This window comes from Kogia breviceps, chromosome X (assembly GCF_026419965.1).
Source record: "Kogia breviceps isolate mKogBre1 chromosome X, mKogBre1 haplotype 1, whole genome shotgun sequence".
Classification (NCBI taxonomy): Eukaryota; Metazoa; Chordata; class Mammalia; order Artiodactyla; family Physeteridae; genus Kogia; species Kogia breviceps.
In genome coordinates, this window is record NC_081330.1 from 113,006,246 (window position 1) to 113,030,691 (window position 24,446).

Here is a 24,446-nt window from a genome sequence, read left to right on the forward strand (position 1 = left end):
ATGTCCACTAGATATTTATCTAAGAGAAAAGAAAACACATACTGACCAAAATATTTGTACAAGAATGTCTATACTACCTTACCCGTGATAGGTAAAATTCAGATACAACCCAAATGTCCATCAACACCTTATCCATGAAATGGAAGCATACACTTACAAAACAATGAACTAGGGATACACAATAATAGTAATGAATCTCAAGTAGGGTATGTTAAGTCAAAGAAGTCAGACACAACAGGGTATATTCTGAATGATTCCATTTCTATGATGTTCAAGGAATAAGTAAAAGTAATGTATGGTGATAGAATTCAAAAAGAGGTTGACAGTGAGGGGTGTGGGCTGACTGTAAATGGGCAAGAGGAAACTTTCTGGGATCAAGGAAATGTCCTGTTTATTGTATAGGGAAATCATTATATAGAATTGTATACATTCATCAAAATTTATCAAACTATACCCTTCATAACTGAGCATTTCACTGTGTGTAAATGCTGCCTCAATGAAGAACGATAAATAAATACTGAACTCTAGTTAGTAGGTTTTCTTTTTGTAGGGGCATGGGTTAGCAATTCTGAAACTAATTTTGTATCCCAGGTGTGAACAAATAAGTGTATTAAAGATAACAGGTAAAAGTTTTTTCATTGTTGAGAAGAGAGATACAAAGATGGAAAGAGAAGACTAGAATAAAGTCTTTAGTGTGGGAATTAGAGTTGTCAGGTAAATAAATGTGTGTGTGTGTGTGTGTGTGTGTGTGTGTGTGTGTGTGTGTGTGTCTCTTTCCTAGTTCAGGCCACTGAAAGAGACAAGAGCTCTCCAGCAACATGATATGTCTAGCACCTAGATCTTGGTTTCTGAGTAGTTTTCCACTAAAAGGAAATATAACTCCTTAGAAAAATGGCTGATACCAGCACTGAGATTATGCCAGAAAATAATTAAGTGCTCAAAGAATCATGAGAACACATCAAAGCACAGAAGAGCCATCTAGAAGGGACTCACAAAGGTCAAATCTGGGGAAATTTGAGCATCAAAATAATAATAATAATAAAAAGTTATAACCCATTGAACAAAATAAGAATCCATGTTTCCAAATTAAATAAATAAATGAGCAAATAAACAAATGAAGAAGGAAAAGCTCTTCCTCATCGTAGAATGCCAACTAATAGAGTTAAATAAATAATGTAGTTAGAATGTCATCAATGAGAATAAAATTAATGGATGAAATGTGATGCGAGAGAGGATATTTCTGTAGCCTCAGTGCATCACTCCACAAATTACTTATGCATTACAAAGAAAAATATAGTTACTTTATATTCATGAATTCTGGGAGACAGTACTTTAAGTTCAGAAAATGTATGCATACATACACATATATATACACACAGAGAGAGGGAATGATAAAGTTAAAGGAGCAAAATACATAAACAATTGTTTACCTTGATAAAGGACTATGGAAGATCTGTAGTACTTCTGTATCTTTCATATTGGAATTCACATTAAAAGTTAAAAATTAGGGCTTCCCTGGTGGCGTAGTGGTTGAGAGTCCACCTGCCGATGCAGGGGACACAGGTTCGTGCCCCGGTCCGGGAAGATCCCACATGCCGCGGAGCGGCTGGGCCCGTGAGCCATGGACACTGAGCCTGCACGTCCCGAGCCTGTGCTCCGCAACGGGAGAGGCCACAACAGTGAGAGGCCCGCGTACCGCAAAAAAAAAAAAAAAAAGTTAAAAATTAAAACAACAGCATGGTTCTGGTTCCACTATAGAAGTATAAGCCCACTGCAGCCCATTTCTCCACTGGTTACAAGATCTCTGGACAAAACATAAAAAACAACTACCTATTGCCAATCTGTTTGTCTTCGTTGGAAAACTATTCAGGTCCTCTGCCCACGTTTTTATTAGATTTTTTTTAATATTGAGTTGTACAAGTTCTTTCAATATTTTGGATATTAACCCCTTATCAGATATATCATTGGCAAATATCTTCTTCCATTCAGTAGGTTGCCTTTTTGTTTTATTGATGGTTTCCTTCCCTGTGCAAAAGCCTTTTAGTTTAATGTAGCTCCATTTATTTATTTTTGTTTTTGTGTCCTTTCCCTGAGGAGACAGATCAAAAATATACATATTACTAAGACTGATGTCAAAGAGTTTACTGCTTATGTTTTCTTCTAGAAGTTTTATGGTTTCAGGTCTTACATTTACGTCTCTAATCCATTTTGAGTTTATTTTTGTATATGGTGTAAGAAAGTAATCAAGTTTCATTCTTTTGCATATACCTGTGCAGTTTTCCCATCACCATTTATGCTAAGTGAAATAAGTCAGACAGAGAAAGACAAATACCTTATGATTTCAATCATATGTGGAATCTAAAAAAACAACTAACCAAAACAAACAGAAACAGACTCACAGATACAGAGAACAAACTGGTGGTTGCCAGAGCAGAGGGGTGTGGGGACAAAAATAGGTGAAGGGGATTAAGAAGTACAAACTTCCAGGTATAAAATAAATAACTCATGGGGATGTAATATACAGTATAAGGAATATAGTCAATAATACTGTAATAACTTTGTACAGTGACAGATGGTTACTAGACTTAACATGGTGACCACTTTGTAACGTATTTAAATGTCCAATCACTATGTTGTGCACCTGAAACTAACATAATGTTGTATGTGAACTATACTTCAATTGAAAAAAAAAAAAAAAGCAACTACCTGAGCTCTCTGGTAAGTAAACAAAAGCAAGAAGATTGCGGAGGGGAAGTCAAAACATGGTAAAGCATCCTGTTAGGAGGATTCTGTATTCAACTTGTTTCACAAGTGTCCTTAGAATCTTGCTTTATTTTTATATAAACAAAACTGGAAATTATATACAATCTATCATGGTTGTAGTTTATGTGAAAAAAAAGCAAAGGCAAACTTCCTGTGGTGGGTTTAAACTCAAAGATTGGTGGGTAGATGCATATCTCATTTAAGAAAATAAATTTTTTAAGGTTATGGTTTGTATTTTTAAAATTATTTCTCATTTTAACAACTTTTTCAATTAACCAAAAACTTTCGTGTGATATGAAACAGTTCCTACTCTATTAATAAATTCGTCCAGCTGCAAAGATAATTTAAAAATTTGGTGTTCAGTTGACTTAAGAATATGCACATACGCAAAATTTCATGAAGATTATATTTGAACAGTGTATCGTGCTTTCTAACTTTAACAAAAGGAATTGCTTAAATATTTTATTGCATGTCAAAAGCTGTTAAATTAAAATAAAATTAACTTGAAAATGTAATATTACAGAGGATTAAAAATGCTAAAAAGCCCAAGTACATGCTAGCCCTTTTGGTTTTGAATGTCTACTGCTTGTAATACTTGGAAAAAGGTTGGCCATTTAACAGAATGGTGAGTTACTACTATATCAGAATCCCTGGAAATACCAAAGTATAATTTTTAAATAACAGCATAGGAAAAATGGAAGTAAATTTTAAAATCAAATATAAAGTATTTAAATTTCACAATAGGTATTATCATTATAATTGCTTGATTTTTACTAAGCATCATGACCATAATTTTCTTTGTTTTTTTTTAACATCTTTATTTGAGTATAACTGTTTTACAATAGTGTGTTAGTTTCTCCTTTACAACAAAGTGAATCAGTTATACATATACATATGTTTCCATGTCTCTTCCCTCTTGCATCTCCCTCCCTCCCACCCTCCCTATCCCACCTCTCTAGGTGGTCACAAAGCACAGAGGTGATCTCCCTGTGCTATGTGGCAGCTTCCCACTAGCTATCTAATTTACATTTGGTAGTGTGTATATGTCCCTGCCACTCTCTCACATCATCACAGCGTACCCTTCCCCTTCCCCATATCCTCAAGTCCATGCTCTAGTAAGTCTGTGTTTTATTCCCATCCTACCACTAATCTCTTCATGACATTTTTTTTTCTTAGATTCCATATATATGTGTTAGCATACGGTATTTGTTTTTCTCCTTCTGACTTACTTCACTCTGTATGACAGACTCCAGGTCTATCCACCGCATTACAGATAACTCAGTTTCATTTCTTTTTATGGCTGAGTAATATTCCATTGTATATATGTGCCACATCTTCTTTGTCCATTCATCTGTTGATGGACACTTAGGTTGCTTCCATGTCCTGGCTACTGTTAATAGAGCTGCAGTAAACATTTTGGTACATGACTCTTTTTGAATTATGGTTTTCTCAGGGTATATGCCTAGTAGTGGGATTGCGGGGTCGTATGGTAGTTCTATTTGTAGTTTTTTAAGGAACCTCCAGACTGTTCTCCATGGTGGCTGTATCGATTTACATTCCCACCAGCAGTGCAAGAGTGTTCCCTTTTCTCCACACCCTCTCCAGGATTTATTGTTTCTACAGTTTTTGATGATGGCCATTCTGACCAGTGTGAGATGATATCTCATTGTAGTTTTGATTTGCATTTCTCTAATGATTAATGATGTTGAGCATTCTTTCATGTGTCTGTTGGCAATCTGTATATCTTCTTTGGAGAAATGTTTATTTAGGTCTTCTGCCCATTTTTGGATTGGGTTGTTTGTTTTTTTGTTATTGAGCTGCATGAGTTGCTTATAAATTTTGGATACTAATCCTTTGTCAGTTGCTTCATTTGCAACTATTTTCTCCCATGCTGAGGGTTGTCTTTTGGTCTTGTTTATGGTATCCTTTGCTGTGCAAAAGCTTTTAAGTTTCATTAGGTCCCATTTGTTTATTTTTGTTTTTATTTCCATTTCTCTAGGGGATGGGTCAAAAAGGATCTTGCTGTGATTTATGTCATAGAGTGTTCTGCCTATGTTTTCCTCTAAGAGTTTGATAGTGTCCGGCCTTACATTTAGGTCTTTAACCCATTGTGCATTTATTTTTGTGTGTGGTGTTAGGCAGTGTTCTAATTTCATACTTTTACAGGTAGCTGTCCAGTTTTCCCAGCACCACTTATTGAAGAGGCTGTCTTTTTTCCACTGTATACCCTTCCCTCCTTTATCAAAGATAAGGTGACCATATGTGTGTGGGTTTATCTCTGGGCTTTCTATCCTGTCCATTGATCTACATTTCTGTTTTTGTGCCAGTACCATACTGTCTTGATTACTGTAGCCTTGTAGTACAGTCTGAAGTCAGGGAGCCTGATTCCTCCAGCTCCATTTTTCGTTCTCAAGATTGCTTTGGCTATTCGGGTTCTTTTGTGTTTCCATACAAATAGTGAAATTTTTTGTTCTAGTTCTGTAAAAAATGCCAGTGGTAATTTGATAGGGATTGCATTGAATCTGTAGATTGCTTTGGGTAGTAGAGTCATTTTCACAATATTGATTCTTCTAATCCAAGAATATGGTATATATATATATATATATATTTCTCCACCTATCTGTATCATCTTTAATTTCTTTCATCAGTGTCTTACAGTTTTCTGCATACAAGTCTTTTGTCTCCTTAGGTAGGTTTATTCCTAGATATTTTATTCTTTTTGTTGCAATGGTAAATGGGAGTGTTTTCTTAATTTCACTCTCAGATTTTTCATCATTAGTGTATAAGAATGCCAGAGATGTCTGTGCATTAATTTTGTATCCTGCTACTTTACCAAAATCATTGATTAGCTCTAGTAGTTCTCTGGTAGCATCCTTAGGATTCTCTCTGTATAGTATCATGTCATCTGCAAACAGTGACAGCTTTACTTCTTCTTTTCCTATTTGGATTCCTTTTATTTCTTTTTTTTCTCTGATTGCTGTGGCTAGAACTTCCAAAACTAGGTAGAATAAGAGTGGTGAGAGTGGGCAACCTTGTCTTCTTCCTGATCTTAGTGGAAATGGTTTCAGTTTTTCACCATTGAGAACAATGCTGCCTGTGGGTTTGGCATATATGGCCTTTATTATGTTGAGGAAAGTTCCCTGTATGCCTACCTTCTGGAGGGTTTTTGTCATAAATGGGTGTTGAATTTTGTCAAAAGCTTTCTCTGCATCTACTGAGATGATCATATGGTTTTTCTCCTTCAGTTTGTTGATATGCTGTATCACGTTGATTGATTTGCATATATTGAAGAATCCTTGCATTCCTGCAATAAACCCCACTTGATCATGACCATAATTTTCATCTGACTACAGCACTAAAAATCACTCTTACTGAGAGGAGATCTTGAAAATGTGCTGTTTTCTTTGGAAACATATCAACGTGTTGGGTCTGGAGAAAGCAATTGCCATAATTTCCTGTACATTAATAAGGAACAACATGAAGAGGCACATCATTGTAAGAACTGACCATAAATTGTAACCAAAAGTCCTACATGGTTGTGGGAAGAGAAGACTAAGAATTGAGTGAGTCTTCTCAAGACAAGATGGAAGCCAGGTTAGAGCAGGTTAAATTCTAAAACGATGTTTCAAAATCCCTACGCATTTTAACTACTCGTCATTATAAAATGTAACATGAGGAGCTAGTCTATTTAATTTAGATATTCTCTACTCCTTGAAAATTGCATGATGTTTGGACACTATATATTAGATGACTGTGATGAAGACTATGTAAAGCTATCTAACATTTTTTCATTGTTTCTTATCTGTGATGTACTGAAAAACACTCCAGCTTCTCTATCAAACCTGATTAAGTTAATTTGTATTACTAAAAATAGTAGGGCTTTTGCTTTTTAAAATCTAATTTTTACATAATTCAAAGCCACCTCTTTCTTTTATATATCCTTATAAACTTAGAATGTGCTTTCAAGGAACAGTAATCAGTCATGAGTTGTTTCAAATTCATTATTCTTCATTCCTTTCTGCAACATCTCCAAAATCCTCTGAGATCCAATAACTCTAGGTTTGCATTTAAAAACCTCAGTAGCCCAAGCCTCAACCTCTGTAACTTTTATTTCTTCACAACCCTCATTTATTCTGCTTTCCCTGATGTATTTTTCAGATGCTGGTGCTTCATGTCTTTAAAGTGCAACTAGATTTTTAAACCTAGCTCATCTTTCCAGAGCTTCCCTCAACAAAGACCTATAGAGCTGCCTGGGATCAGTACAGAAGACATTCTCATAAAACAGAACAAGCTCAAGACTTTTCACTGGGGCTGCATTTGAAGAAGGCCTGTCAACCCTTCTCGGAGAGATCGTTGTGAGGAAAATGGAGTTAGAGTTCTATGAAAAAAGGGGAAAAAAATTGAGCCCCCCCAAGTCAAGGAAATAGAAGATATTCAGAAAGGTAACACATGTAAATTGCATTTGAACAAAATACATAAATTAGATTTGAACGTAAAAGATGACGGAAAAATTTTTTTTTAATTTCTATGGAATGCTTAAGTAAGGGTTGAAAACAGAACATTCAGTAAAAATATTTACTTGGTCCATATGAGAAAAAAATATATATATATACACATATATATATATATATCTCAATTAACCTTTATATATAGTTAGGCTTTAATGAGGCATAAAATATTTCCATATAAAATATACATTAGTTAGCCACAAAGAGTGCCAAAACAAAAGCATTTCACAATTATGAGACTTTGATGTAATCGTATCCAAGGATATGCCTACAGAGTCTGCTAAATTTCAAAAAACCCTTAAACTAATCCTTAAATTGAAAGCTGACAATCAAATTGTATTCTAGTGATTGAGTGCTTTATTTTTATATAAACTTTAAATTTTTTTAAATTTTCTGTATGTATGAGATATTATTTTTACACCCAGGATGCACTCAAAAACTTAGCCATTTGTTTAAAAAAAAAATCTTCTGCAGCATTTAAAGTAAATCTCTCTCCATCCTAATATAAACAATGACTATATATTTGCTAAAATAAATATTTTCCTAAATGAAATAAATTATTCATTCACTGTAAAAGATATCTTGCTCGTGATAAAAAAAAAAACCCACAACAATATCAAGCTACCAATCTGTTAGGGCAATGCATCATCATAATGATAAACAAATTACTGTCCTTGGAAAATTCAGTGAATACCATTTAAAAGGAGGACTGAAGCCAAATAGAAAGTACTAATAAAGATAAAGCGGGGAGTTAGCAATGTCCTTTGAAATTGAACAGATGCATTTTAACAGGCATTATCAGCCTTCCATGTTTTAAAGAATGATACATTAGGCACCACTAAATACTCCAAGGGAAAACCTTTACAGAGTTTATGAAGTATGACTTGGCATACCTAGTTTTAAAGTGAATATTTTAGCAAAGTGTTAACGTTATGCTTTAAAACAATCACAGCAACGGAATAAAGCACATTGGTCCATCAACACTTTATTCAGCAACTATATATGTATAAGGCACTGTCAAAGTCTGTTCTAGATCTCAAGTCTAAAATTTGTCTTGTTTTCCTCCAAACAGGAAGTTCTTCATAATGTTTTAGGACATCAAAAACTCTTAAGCTGGTGATCAAGAGACTTTCTCCTTATTAAAATTTGTTACTGAAGTATAATATGTAAAAGGACATATTTCATAAGTTTACACCAGATAAATCTTTACCAAGTATACAACTATATAACCAACACTCAGATTAAGAAACAGAGTATTACATACATCCTAGAAGCTCCTTATTCCCCCTGCTAGTCACCCCACCTCCATGGGTAACTACTATCCTTCCTCTAACAGAATGGATAAGCTTTACCCTGATGTTGTACTTTATGTAATAGAGTCACGCATCATGGGCTCTTTGGTTACTAGCTTCTTCCAATATTATGCATGTGATATTCAGCTACATGGCTACCATGTAGTTATAGTTTGCTCATTTTCATCACTATATAGTATTCCATAGAGAGAAACAGAGAGTATACACATTCATAATGTATTGTATATTCCTCTTTTTTGGAAATGTGAGTAGTTTGGGTTTGGGACTATTACAAGTGGTGATGTTTGGGGTTATTACAAGTAGTGATGCTAGGAACATTCCAATGTGTACCTTTTGGTGAATATGTAAGTATACAACTAGGAATGGAATTGCTAGGTCATATATCCTTATTAATTTGTAAATACATTTTCCATATTGAAAAATGGGGGGAAAAAAAGCAATGTAGTACCAAACAAATCACTTAAAAGCTCACCATTTAAAAAGATATACAAAGTAAGAACTTAAGGGACCTGACCCTAACCTATTTCTTACCACAGGTCAGATACCACATTTAGTTTCCTCCAGAATACTTAGAAGTGTCTCAGTGTCTAAGATAAGATCTCCTGTCTCTTTCTCCTGAAGTTACCTATACATGTAACTCTTACTTTAAAGTAAAATTGACATCTCAGAGTTTTAAAAATAATTCCCACTGAAACCTAATTGAACAATACTTTTAAGAAAAGTGTATTTTCCTTTATACCCCAAATTTATTGAGTGCTTACGTATACCATTATCTAACCCAAGTGGTTTGTATGTATAATCTCATTTACCTCTCACCCCCAAAAAAGGAAGAGAAGCTGTAAGATAAATTATATTATTATTATTATGGTTGATATTCTTGTTTAGTAAATAAAATAAGGTATAGCGAGGTTAAGTAACTTTCCTAAGACTATGCACTATCAAATGTTGGGGCCAAGATCTGATCCCAGGCAGAGGGACAACGAAGCTCACTTACTTAACTGCCACGCCCTACTGTTTCCCAGATTCGTACATATGCGTGTATATTCAAAATACTTCTCATTTATTCACTGCTCCCACACAGGACTCTCAAGAACAATAAGAACTATCTTCAACACCCACAACCTAGAATAATTACTTATAGGAAGCTCCAATTTCCCTAAAGACTGGTTTGTCAAAAAACTAAGTTGACACCATTGACACCAACTGAACATCTTAAGACCAATGGCCCCTACAGGCATATTCCAAAGGAAGATGGAACAGTTTAGGCATCCAAAGTCCAAGGAAAAGATCAGGAACTTGGAGATGTGCAGTACTTAAAAGGGAAGAACAAAATATGTCTAAGATTCAGCGAAAGCAGGTACAAGAAAGCTAGAAATTAGAGCAAGGGAAGCAAATAGGTAAAGAGCAGATCATCAGTACTTAAAGCTCAGAAAAGATGTTTCTCAACCTATAAGGCACCTACCTTTCCTATTCAGCCCCCCAGAGTCAATGCCAAATAAGCCTGTGTGAAGGCTTGTGGGAGGTAATCACATACTCATGGTCTGCATGGGCAGGAGGCCAAACCCATTTAAGAAGTTTTCCTCATGCCAGGCTAGCATGGGAGCCCTGGAAAACAGGCAGTGACAAATCAAACATTATAATACACTTTCAGTGGGGAGAAGGTGCAAAATCAGGTATCAGAGCCACTCCAGGTAAACTTCCCCTACTTACCAGTTTTACATTGGGCTGGCCCTGGGGAATACTCAGTATTAATGGGATCACAATATTAATAGGATTTCATAAAGTTTAGGGATGCATATCTTTAAATTACTTGCTTACCCCCTCCTCCCCACTGCTTTTCCCCTCTCCTTTTCCAATCAGAAATCAACAGAGGAAGGTAAGAAAAGAGGTGTAAAGGGGGAGAGACTGAATTCTTTGGGAAGTCTAGAATAGCCTTAACCAAATGGCGGAATGGAAGAAGACTAGGGTACGGAGATTAGACATGTCCACTGAACAAAAGGGGTCTACTCAGACGAGCTGAGCACTGTGGCCAAGCTGGGCAATGTTCTAGGGCAAATTACCTCATAATTGTGTGCCTCAATTTCCTTAGTTGGAAAAATAGGTGTGACAATGCTTTCTTCACAGGGTTATGAGGAATTGAAATAAGACATGTGACAGTATCTGGTATATCTTAGACACTCAAAGATGTCAGCTGACTCAGTTCTTTCTCTGAACACTCACACAAATGTTTATGTCTCTCTTAAGGCATAATTTACTTCCTACTTGCACTATAGTTATCTCTACATGCATCCTATCTCCTGCACTAGTGTGTAAGCTCACTGAGAGCAGGATATATGTCTGATCCATCAGTACCTTTCTTAGTTGGAATTTAGTAAATGTTTATTTGGATGGATATGTTTAAAACAGAAAAGACCACTGAAAGACAATGGAGTGCATAATAATCAGCCAAGTAAAGATTGGGAATGGACCCTGTCAAATTACCCATGACCTTTTTCACAGAACTAGAACAAATAATCCTAAAATTCATAAGGAACCATAAAAGACCCAGAATTGCCAAAGCAATCCTGAAGAAGAACAAAGCAGGAAGCATAACCATCCCAGACTTCAGACAATACTACAAAGCTACAGTAATCAAAACAGTGTAGTATTGGCACAAAAACAGACATACGGATCAATGGGACAGAATAGAGAGCCCAGAAATAAACCCACACACCTATGGTCAATTTATCTTTGACAAAGGAGGCAAGAATATACAATGGGAAAAAGACAGACTCTTCTGCAAGTGGTGTTGAGAAAGTTGGACAGCCACATGTTAATCAATGAAGTTAGAACACACCCTCTCAGCATACACAAAAATAAACTCAAACTGGCTTAAAGACTTAAACATAAGACATGACACCATAAAACTCCTAGAAGAGAACACAGGCAAAACATTCTCTGACATAAATCATACCAATGTTTTCTTAGGTCAGTCTCCCAAGGCAATGGAAATAAAAGTGAAAATAAACAAATGGGACCTAATTAAACGTACCAGCTTTTGCACAGCAAAGACAACCATAAACAAAATGAAAAGGCAACCTACAGACTGGGAGAAAATATTTGCCAACAGTGCGACCAACAAGGGCTTAATTTCCAAAATGTACAGAGAGTTCATACAACTCAACAACAGAAAAACAAACAATCCAATCAAAAAATGGGCAGAAGACCTAAATAGACATTTCTCCAAAGAAGAAATATAGATGGCCACTAGGCACATGAAAAGATGCTCAACATCACTAATTATGAGAGAAATGCAAGTCAAAACTACAATGAGGTACCACCTCACACCAGTCAGAATGGCCATCATTAAAAAGTCTACAAATAACAAATGCTGGGGAGGATGTGGAGAAAAGGGAACCCTCCTACACTGTTGGTGGGAATATAAGTTTCTGTAGCCACTGTGGAAAACAGTATGGAGGTTCCTCAGAAAACTAAAAATAGAATTACAATATGATCCAGCATTCCCACTCCTGGGCATATATCCAGACAAAACTATAATTCAAAAAGATACATGCACCCCAATGTTCATAGCAGCACTATTCACAATAGCCAAGACACGGAAACAACCTAAATGTCCATCAATAGATGAATGGATATAGATGTGGTACATATATACAATGGAATACTACTCAGCCATAAAAAGAATGAAATAATGCCATTTGCAGCAACATGGATGCAAAAAGAGATTATCATACTAAGTGAAATAAGTCAGGAAGAGAAAGACAAATAGCATATGCTATCACTTATAGGTGGAATCTAAAATACGACACAAATGAACCTATCTATGAAACAGAAATAGAATCAGGGACATAGAGAACAGACTTGTTGCCAGGGGGAGGTGCGTGGGGGAGGGTTGGATTGGGAGTTTGGGATTAGCAGATGCAAAGTGGTATATATAGAATGGATAAACAACAAGGTCCTACTATATAGCACAGGGAACTATGTTCAATATCTTGTGATAAATCATAATGGAAAAGAATATGAAAAAGAATGTATGTAAATGTATATATGTGTATAACTGAGTCACTTTGCTTTATAGCAGTAACACAACATTGTAGTTCAACTAGACTGCAACTGAAAAAAAAAAAAAAAAGGATTGGGAATAGAAATGTTCAAGGCAGGAGATACCTGGACATTCGGTGCAGTGGAGAAAGAGCCAGAAAGTCCTTATAAGTGATAGAGGGACACAGCAAATGGACTGTGTTCATGGGAACCAAGCAAGATGGGACACCATCTTGGGTCTTATGTTTGTGACTTGAGTGTAGTTGAACTAGTAAAAATTTAAACAAAAAAAATTTGAGCTAAAAAAATCAAGTTACTGGGGGACATGGGAGGAAATAAGTGAACATATACATAATTTTAATGTTAATAAAAATAAATACTTTTTAGAAGTAATGACTGTGGTTCTAGAGTTAGTGAATTCTGGTTATTAGCTCTTTAATTGTGGGCAAATTATATAATTTCTCCTGTATCATATATGCAGAATAATAGTACCTACTTCAGGGGAATGATGAGGGGATTAAATAAGATAATTCATGCTAAGGCACTTAGCACAGTGGTGGCAATATAGTAAGCACCCAAAAAATGTCAGTTTTAACAATAATAATTATTATCATTATTGCTTTCATTTTACAACTGAAAAATACAGAATCTGGGAAGGCAACATAATTTTTCCAAAGTCATATAGCTAATAATTGTTAGAACCTGGAATTAAGCCCAGCTTGGACAGTCAGGGAAGCCCACACTGTTAAGACTTACAACAGAAGCAGGACGTTTGGACACATGAACAAAACAAAAGAGTACTTCTTAGAACGGCAGAGTTTGCACAGGACTGACCCTGTTGGAGGTGTGTATTCTCTTGACCCACTCTGTCCTAACATAAAGATTAGTCTCCTAGGCAGCAGAAGGGTAGCTTAAACCTCAGGGCTCTGGTCACTAACCCAACCATGGGGGCTGGAAAGAGGTAAAAATGGGAGTTAGTTTGGTCACTTCGATCTTCCTTAAATGTTCCTGATAATCTGGCAATCCATCAGCTGGGAAAATATCAACATAAAAACTATTTATTGTTGGGAGGTGGAATAAGAACATGGTCCTTGCATTAATATAAACATGGTTTTAAGTTCTGGATCTTCCACTTACTAACTCAAATTATAGGTGAGTCATTTAACATCTTTAGGGTTCAGTTTGCTCATCTGTAAAATGGCAATATTAAAAGTAGATACAATATACGTTAGTTTAGAAAGTTAAATGTAATGTACATGCTGTATACTCAATAAGTGTTAGCTATTCTGGACATATTATTAGTACTCACCCATAACTGGTTCTCCTCTCCTTCTCTGACTCATGGGAGGCTGACTTTCCAGCTGTCTTGAAGTAGGTGTGGCCATAGGAATAGCTCCAGCTAATGAAGTGTAAACTGAAGTGACATAAATTACTTAGTGAGAGAAAGTATGAAAAGGCCCTGCCCAGCCTCCTCTGCTGTGGCAACCCTGGAAGACCATGTTGAGATGGTGTTGTGACAAGTTGGTGCCTCAATCCAAGCCTGGGTCTCTTAGTGACTGTGTGGCACTGGGTTCCTCCTTGCCCTATTTTGTTTGGACGTGTACTTTGAGTGAAAAAGTAAAACGTGTTGTATTATCACTGAGATTTAGCAGTTACCGTGCTACCCTAGCATACTGAAGTCTATCCCATCTAATACAGGTATTATTATCATCATCCATTATCATTATATTGTTCATCATCATTTTCATGGTATATACCACTGTACTTAGTATATTTTATGTTATGAATTTTGCTCTACTTATATTTTACAGCACATTAAATGTAAATTAAAGTAAGTATAGTTTGGGTCAACAATAAGAATGTTTAAATGTTTTGTCACCTTTAACTCACTGTCTTATGGGACATTGAAATTCCACATTATGGACAACTTAAGAGGTGCGAGTTAATTTTTTTTAAATTTAAACACCCTTAAAAAGTATGTAAAGTGTACAATATGGCAAAAACTCAAATTCCAAATGGAGGAAAATATTTTGAAATACTGATTTTATATAAGCCTAGGAATCTATTTCTAAGATACAGAATAAACTTACTTTATTTTTAAAGTAGCTTCTGAAAACTTACAATGAGTAGTGAATTGTGTTGGGTGCCGAATGATACAATAATTATAGGAAAGGCACAGATAAGTGCCTTTGCACCATTCTTGACAAGACACTGAAGTCTGAAACCATGGGATGAGAAGAAATGAGATGCAAATAAGACTATGTTAGATTTTAAATTTTGTCTAATACTATCAAATGTCAGCATTATACTAGATAGTACTGTATAATATCTGCATTATTTAAAGAACACCAGCTGCTTCAGGATATAACCCCAAAATCTCAGGAACTTACCCAATCAATGTTTATTTCTCTCTCATGCAGAGTCCTGGTCAGGAGGTTCTCCTCCACGTGGTGACTCATGAGTCCAGTTTCCAACCATCTAATGGCTGTGCATTTGGCTGGCTGATAAACAAAGAGAAAGAACATGCAGAATGGTAAGAAAAACTTAAGAGCACAGGCCTAGAAATGTAGCCCAATATATTGTCCAGAGCTAGTCAAGTGTCTCCACCCATACGCAATTATGTTGAAACAAGAATATGCAATAATATGCAATGAATATATATATATGTATATATATGCAGAATTAAGGATTTTACATTATTAAATATTGAATTTAAACTCTAGAAAATGAGACTGAGAGTATCCAAAAATATAGAGCAAACAATAATGTACTAAAAAGTTTGGAAAAAATGCTAAGTGGAATGCAGAATGAATCCAGACACTTCAACGTCCATCTAATGGGACTTCCAAAAAGGCAACAAAGAAAGAATTGAGAGAGAAAATATAATGCTTAGAAATTTCTCCAAGCTGAAAATATTCACTATATTCTGGATTGAAACAGCCAAAAATTATACTGCAAAGCAGGATTTTAAAACCCATTCCTAGGTACAGTAGAGTGTAATGTCAGACAAAAGATACAGGGAAAAGCGAGATTATTTATAATAGGTAAAAAATTGACATCAAGCTTCTAATCAGAAGTATCTGAAATAAAAAATCTGTGAAGAGAGTTTAAAATTAGAAGAGATAAAAAGCGAAAAACTTTGAACATAGAATTGTATATGTAATTTAAGAGTGGGAGAAAGAAAAACATTTTCATACATTCAAGAACTCAAAACCTTAACCATTAAAGAACACGTTCTGAAAGAGCAAGTAAAAGATGTGTTTCAACAAAAAAAGAAAATAAAATTAGAAGTAAGGAATGGGGTACAAGAAGTAATGGTAAACAAAGCAAAACAAAAAATCAGGAACTCGTTAAATCTAAGTATTTATTGTAAAATATCATGCTTATAAAAATCTGGTACTAAAATTCTAAATAGTAGCCACATTAGAATTTGAAATGATAAGGGGAAAGAGTGGACGATAATGAAACCATGATGAGTTTTTGTTTTGTTTGCTGTAGAGTTCTAATTACAGATTTACTGGAAAATTATAAGTTAAATATTTGAAAATTTAAGAGCAATTCACAGAATAATAAAAATTAGAATATTAGAATATTAGAATAGAATGGAAAATTAAAATTTGAAAACAGGAGATGAAAAGAAATAAACAAATTCAATAAATCCAACAAAAAGCCGAAAAGGGAGGAAGGAGAAAATATAGAAAGTATACCACTACACAGAAAAAAATAACAGAAGTTGGCAAAATTAAATTAAAACCATAGTATATATGAAAGGTTCAAAATCACCCCTTAACTCCTCAGAATGCATTTAAATATTTGAGAGCTTTATCCTTATTTTCAATATACTCTATTAATCCTTAATTATTCAAGTCATTCATTTCTGAAGAGCTTTTGCATTTGTTTTCAGTTGTGATTTCAGTTTATCTTTGCAGCTTATGACAATGAAGAAAAGGCCAACATAAGAGACACTAGTGTTAAGCAGAGAAGGATTTGCGGGATAGGAGACTAATGGCATAACTCTCTTTTTACTAGTTTTATTGAGATATAATTGGCATATAACACTGTATGAGATGAAGATATACAACATAATAATTTGACAGATGTATATATTGCTAAATGATTAGCACTGCCAATCCCTCTCCAACTCTTCCAACAAATTGAAGAGGTGGCAACACTCCCAATCTCATTTTACAAGGCCAGCATTACCCTGATAGCAAAGCCAGATAAGGACACTACAGGAAAACAAAACAAAACAAAACAAAAAACAACTACAAGACAGTATCCCTGATGTTTATAGATGCAAAGACTTCAACAAAATACTAGCAAATCTAATTCAACAGTACATTTAAAAGACTGGACACCATGATCAAGTGGGATTCACCCCTGGGATGCTAGGATGGTTCAATATATACAAATCAGTAAATGTGATATACCACATTAATAGAATGAAAGATAAAAATCATATGATCATCTAATAGCTACAGAAAAGGCATTTGACAAAATTCAACATGTACTCAAGAGAAAAATCTCTCAACAAATTGAATACAGAAAGAATATACTTCAACGTAGTGAAGGCCATATATGCATACCTCTTTATTCATTAGCAGACATTCCAATGTTGCAATGACTTTTATTTTCCTATAGAATAACTAAAGAAGGGACTTTGATGATCAACACTCAGATAACTAAGACCCAGTATACTCAGTTACTGTTGGCACATCTATATGTTGGTAAAGATATATAGAATATCATCTAAAAGGACATCTACCAATCACACATATGTGGATACTAAGAGGGTAGATATCTGTGTCAATTCAGGGTCACTTTTGATTTATCTCCTCATCATGGGTCTTATTTTCCTACCACTTTGCATACCTGGTAAATTTTGACTGTATTATAGACATTTCGATTTTTACCTTGGTGAGTGCTGGATATTCTTGTATGCCTAAAACATTCTTCATCTTTGTTCTAGGATACCATTAAGTTCTTGGAATAGTTTGATTTTTTTCAGATTTTCCTTTAAAGACTTGTTTGGCAGGACCAGGGCAGTGCTCAGTCTAGGGCTTATTATTCCTCCCTATTAAAATAAGACTCTTCTGTGTATTCTACCTAATTCCCCATGAGTCATAAGGTTTTCCAGTCTGTCTGGTGGAAACCGGCCCTATTCCCAACGCTGTGTGTATATTGAGCACTTTTACCTCTCATGTGAAATATATCAATTCACCTTTAATAACATAATTAGAAATTTTATCTGATCCTTTTGGTCTCTTCCTTCCCAGTTTTGATTCCTTTTTATCTTTTAGCCCTTTACCTTTCCTTTGAAAAAAGATTTACTTCACTTGTATCATCCTGTCCCCTTTAGCCCTCCAGCTTATTTTCCCATCAGTGGACATCTTTGAATGTACTGGATATCTTTACAGAAAAATGCTGGTAACAATTGAAGAGTTTATTTTATTTAGCTTGCCTTTTTCCTAATCCATTAATAATTGCCTAGCAGGCCCATAAAGTTGAAAAGTTAGAGACTGACTAGCACATTCTTATTTGTTTTATCCAGAGAGAAATAAATCTACTTGTAAGATTTAATCCTACAGTCCGTTAAAAACCATCCAAGTGTCATTGACTTCCAACTGAGAAGTCAATGCTTTCAATTTAGGAAGATAATGCACCATCTTTCATGACAAAAATCTTTTTCACTTTTGGGTTTTTAAGAGTATTATCAATAAATATCAATTTAGAGCACACTTAATGTCAGATTCTATAAAACAACCAGGAAAAGTTATTCATCCCAGGTTCATACTATATAAGCTTTTAGATGATGTGCATGCATGTGTGTATATGTATATGTGTGTTGGATATTATTTACAGAGGAAATAAAATGATTGTAAGATCCTCTCTTTTTGATAGGTAGATGGATCAATGAATGGGTGGCATTGAAAAAGACCATAAATTTCCTTAGTACAAAATGCAGTACACAGAAAAGTTTGTATAGATTTATATCAAGCTAGATACGCAACAAGTCTAGTTTTTACCACAATCTTTACTACTGACTGAAGTGGCTAAACTCTCACTTTTGTGAGGCTGGAATAAGGGAGATAAGTGGCCAAGCAACAGGCCCGACAAACAGTAAATCTGTTAACAATGATAGGTAAAAAGCATGGATTCTGGAAACAAAGAAAGAATTCTTTAAGACCTTGACTAGATGTCAAAACAAGTTTGAAATGAGGGAAATGAGAAATCAAAAAAAGCCTAAAATCACATGTTGGAGCCCTGTAATAGAGAATAATGAGAAGGAGATTTGAGGGAAATGTGTAAAATTCAATTCCCCAGAGAATCATGATGAGACCCTGGGAAAGAGAACAAATCCTTTCATGAAGATAGTATTTAAATCAGGGATATCCATGTACCTGAACTGATTTGAAAGCAATTCTACCAAGAATCAAGAAAGATTAACTGGAAAACATTTACATTTTTATGTGCTTATCCTGCCTTTTTATTGAGGTATAACTGACATACAGTATTATATTAGTTTCAGGTATACAGCATAATGATTCGATATTTGTATATATTGCAAAATGATCACCACAGTAACCCTAGTTAACATGTCACCGTATAGTTACAAATTTTTATTTTTGTGATGAGAACTTTTAAGGTCTATTCTCTCAGCAACTTTCGAATATGCAATACAGTATTATTAACTATAAGCACCATGCTGTACAACACATCCCTTTAACTTATTTATTTTACAACTGGAAGTTTGTTACAATATTTTAAATCTTATAGGCCTAAATCATAAGTCATAGGCGGAAAATTCATTTTACTTCATTTTTATTTTTTTCAACAAGAACTCCTTAATGATTTTAAGAGAGCCAATTTGTTCAGAAGAGAATATAAAAGGAAGGTGGCTCATGAAGTAAGGAACTTCCTTTCCTTCATACATGCAGCACTGGATAAACAGCTGTATTTCATATGGGTTTAGGTTCAGGCCATGTAAAATGAGTTAATTCTGTATCCTTTCCACTCCAAAGATAGCACTATGGGCACACCAGCTCTAGGCACACATATCTGTAAGACACACATCACACAAATCTCAAGACATATATACCCACATACCATGGTATGTTCCACCAAAACCCCTAGCAATAGTGGTGCTAGGTTTCCCTCTGAGTCGTTGTTCAAACAGTAAGGAACATTTACATGTGTAATGGAACCCACTCCATCTCTACTCTCTTGTACATAATCGCCCTAGTGACCACAGCACACTGTTCTAAAGGGAATACCTGAATGTAGTCAGAAGCTATGAGAGAGCTGGATGAACTGGTTCACAAGGGCATTAAACTTACCCTTGGAATCATGAGAAACTCTTAACATGAAAGCTAGTGAAACAGAGAAAGAGGTCAAGTTAAAGCGTTTAGAATTGGAATGGCTAAAGATTTTAATCATGATCAGTGAGGTGGTCTATTTCTAAGATGCCTATTTTACCCAAATAGCTTAATCTCTCTGAAACAGAAGATGATAATCTCTCAAAAACAGCACAGAAAAGAGGGTAAAATAGAATATAAGCCCTGGCTATGTGTATGACTGTGTGACCTTGTGTATGTGTAGCTTAGAAAGTAGACATGAGACGTAAAGCTTACTGTAAGATTGCGATCTTGATCGCCTAAGTTTTAGGCTGTAGGTTAGTTTCCATATATATTTAAATTATTCAATGGAAGTTCTTATGAAAGGGATTGTGTAGTCCAAAGGAATTCCTGCTGCTTATATTAAAATGCTTGTTATGCTCCTCTACGATATTTCCAGGGGCAAGTTTTGTTTGTTTCTTGGTAGAATGTCTGTAAGAGGGTGACATACTATCACCATTGTACAAATATTTGTTTCACAGCTGTGAAGAAAGTATAATGCAAGAATAGGAAAGTAAAACAAACAATAAATAGGACCACACATGAAACCCTGAAATATGTTGCCACCATAAATGAAATATGTATTTAATGATTCCATAATTACCATGACTGAAAAGGTAATATACATAGAAAGCTTTAAAAACCTACTGCATACTCTTCAGAATAAATAACTTAGCTAATACAAAATTATTCACTTTTTCAAGAGAAAATTGTGGGAAAATTTTTTTTATCAATATCATCTTCCTTCTTTGTTGTTATACACATACGTTGTCATAAACTGAAAAATTTGAAAGAGAGTAAGTTTCCCACTTAGAAGAAGCACTGTTAAAGTGGCATTAGCTACTTCATTTTTAATGAACTGTTGGTAAAATTAATATCAGAGAAGGCCGGTAATACTGATAATTATAAAAAACAGAATGATACAGCGCCCACCCTCAAGACACACACAGCTACATACGCTCTACCAAAACTCCTAGCAATAGTAGTGGTAGTTCTCCCAGCAAGATGGTGGCTGGCTCAGGTCATTTTGATCAACATACCTCCATTTCTAGCACACAGAAGTAAAGTTTCACATGCCCAATATTCTAGTCTATGCCTCAGTCTTCTGAGTAGATGTTCCCTAAGCTTCCTTTCTGGCCTATATGGATTTCTCCCAACAAATGTGAAAAAGTACCTACTGTGATTCACCAAATAAACATTCCCTGCATCTTGCCCTCCACTCTCTCACTTCCCATTTGCATTCAATAGTTCAGAGGGGGCTTGAACATAGTTCAGAGGGGGCCTGAACAGCAGTTATGGTCTGCCACTGGGAAATTTCTATAGAGCTAAATATTATTCATAACAATAATAATAGCTAACGTTAATTAGCAATTTCTACCTGCCAAAGACTTTGCTAAGTGTTTCACACATTTTATCAACCAAATTTAAGAAGAAACAGAGAATTAGAAAGATTGAATACTTTATTCCAAATCACCCAGATAATAAAGGTGGAGCTGGAATTTGAACTCTTTGTATGTCCTACTCAAGATAACAAGCACTTAATCACTCCTTCACTGCTTATTGTCCAAATGCAACTACAGATATACTGGTTGTAAGCCAATTCCTGATGACCTGAAGTGAAACAGAATATACTGAGGGCAACTCAGAAAATTCTAGAATCACAGAATACCCTAGGACCTAATTGGTTACTAGAGACTTGAAGCAAGGGTTCTTAAATTAAGCTTCCATAGGTGGCACATGTAAGAAGTAAAAATTTCAGGTGAAGACCTATGTCAACAAGAGTAACACTCAAGGAGTCTTAACAGACAGCTTGTTCAGTACGTGGCTCATTGGACATGTGATGATAGCATTTAGTTCCGGTCTCAATCGTTGAGTTCAATATATGTCTGTGTGAAGTCAGGCAGCGAAATTCTTAGACCACTCGAGACATTCAGATCTCGGATATCCCCTCTAATGTCTAAGTATTTAGAGTATCTGTTATAGATACAAGATCAAGACCCACATCATTCACTTGCCTAACTTTAAACTTTGTGAAATCTTTATAATGTATTGGCTACATTTTGAAAAATGTAAAAGATTCCATTTTTGTATATTATAATAAAATCCTTTCTTATTTTACTTAGAAAAATATTTTCCTTGCAGGGGCACTAGTAAAACAGAATTTGATATGCTTCAGGAGCTTTCTTGAAGATGTGGGGATATGGAAGAAATACCTCAATAACTTGTTTCCCACTTCTAAAGCTGCACTAAATGAAAGGAGCTGTTATTAATCTTGCCGTGGCCACAGAGAGCAATGTGGCAACCAGGTGTGGCTAGTCAAAGCAGATTCAGTTATGCACCTATAGAACTTTTTTTACTCAGAGCACAAAAATGTCACTTAATATAGATTTTGAGTTCTATACAGTAGAATTGTAGTATATTAGAAAACTTTCTTCAAATTGAGCAACTCTGAAAGCTGTGAAAACCTTCCTACTCCACGTCTCACAGAATATAAATGGATCAGAGATGTCAGTGAGAAAAGTCAATTTTATTTTTCTGCAGGTTCACCAGCGTATGTTTGCTCAAAGTCCATTGGCAAGATTCGAAGTTTGTTGCTATTCAAGTCATTTTCCATGTTCTGAAGAAGGACTTCATTCACAGTTCCCGTATTGCTAAAACTTAATCACTTAATCTTCTACCAGGTCCCGAGAAAGCACAAAGTAAATAATGCTTTACTAATGGTTCTGATGAACCTAGGGGCAGGACAGGAATAAAAACGCAGATGTAGACAACAGACTTGAGGACACGGGAAGGGGGAAGGGGAAGCTGGGACAAAGTGAGAGAATAACATTGACACGTATACACTACCAAAGGTAAAACAGATAGCTAGCGGGAAGCAGCCGCATAGCACAGGGAGATCAGCTCGGTGCTTTGCAACCACCTAGAGGGTGGGAGGGAGAAGCAAGACGGACGGGATATGGGGATATATGTATGCATATAGCTGATTCACTTTGTGATAAAGCAGAAACTAACACAACACTGTAAAGCAATTATACTCCAATACAGATGTTTAAAAAAAAATAATGCTTTACTGAAAAATAAGGGGAAAGTTAATGAAAAGGTGAGGGAGGGGAAAGGAAAAGAGCAGAACCTCACGGAGAAAAAACGGAGTTGCATTTCTTACATTTAGTCCCGACACATCATGAAAACTAAATGATGTTAAATCCCATGAGCTGCATGCAAATCAGAGCATTAATCTCTAGCAAAATGGTTTATGTTATAGGAACCAACAAACAGATCTTCAACTGCAGTAAATCAAACATGGTGGGTCGTTTCCGTTTGACTGATGAGTACACATGTCACTGGCAGGAGGGCAGTGACATATGGAAGAGCAATAAATATTTTTTCTGACACTCCAGCAGCCCTTGTTCAGTGACACTAAAGGAAGATAGAAGACTTCAGGAGAAAATGCAGGCCTGTCTCTGTTAGCTGTCGTGCCACTGCCGAGGCAGCAACTCCAAGGTGATTTGGTGTTCCGTGGTGTAGCTTACACATTTAGTCTTAAACAAATGAATAGCCTGAAAGCAAAGAATCAATAGTTCTCTCAGAACAGTGTCTACAGTGTTTCAGATTATGGCATTCTCCTAATAACTTAGATTTCCTTTAATGACAGTGATCTTGGGCATCTTCAGATTCTCTGACCCAGTGCTCAACCAAATCTTGTTAAAGATTTTCTTGGTCCTCCTCAATACTACAGTTTACGTGCTGTCTGCTTAACCTCCCTTTTCCTAGTAGGAAGGAAATCAGGGACAAACGTGTTAGAATGTATTATGTTATAATCCATGTCCAAGAGATTTTGAGGTATTTGATTCCAAAACACTGTGCACTAATTTTTCAATTATCTCAGTATTTCCTCAAATGTTATGAATTTGGCCCCTACCAAGCATTGTTATTAATGGCTACGATGATTCCATCTAATAGGCAACATGCAATAGGTATAATAAAATGTAAACCTGAGTTGTTTTCAGCTTGACCTGTGTGGCTTCTAATTCCCTTTGAACACCTGCTGTCACCAGAGGACACCCTGAATCTCAAGGGGTGAGGAGAAGAGCACATGGACCTCTGCCAACTCTGGCGCCAGCGTCGCAGTAGAGTGGAGTGTAACAACTTCGCATGGTTCAACCAGATTCTGTGGGGCAGGACTGGAAAGACAAGAGTTCTGGGCCTGCCACACAACAAAGATCCAACCAGAGAGATGGCCGTTTTCAGGGCTGCCAGGAAAATCACTCAAAGAGATGTGTTCGGCGTTAGCAATAAGAGACAGGAAAGTTGCCCATTTTAAGATCCAAGAAAAGGAAGTTTGTCAGATATGGATGCCACACCATGGTAAAAGGTAAGGCTCTTTGGTCCAGTTTCAGGGAGTTGTATTCTCTTGCTGAAAAGCCTCT

The 24,446-nt window shown here is 35.7% G+C and overlaps 1 long non-coding RNA gene across 1 annotated transcript in view; it reads right to left on the minus strand.

Annotated features, from left to right (window-relative positions):
* Nucleotides 1–13,996: 13,996 nt before the first annotated feature.
* LOC136793425 (uncharacterized) overlaps nucleotides 13,997–24,446 on the minus strand; it is a 36,739-nt gene continuing 26,289 nt past the window's right edge. The window contains exons 2-3 of the long non-coding RNA XR_010838674.1: nucleotides 15,016–15,126; nucleotides 13,997–14,039 (exon numbers count right to left, since the gene is read on the minus strand). This is a non-coding gene — a long non-coding RNA (uncharacterized lncRNA). The remainder of the gene's footprint in view (nucleotides 14,040–15,015; nucleotides 15,127–24,446) is intronic.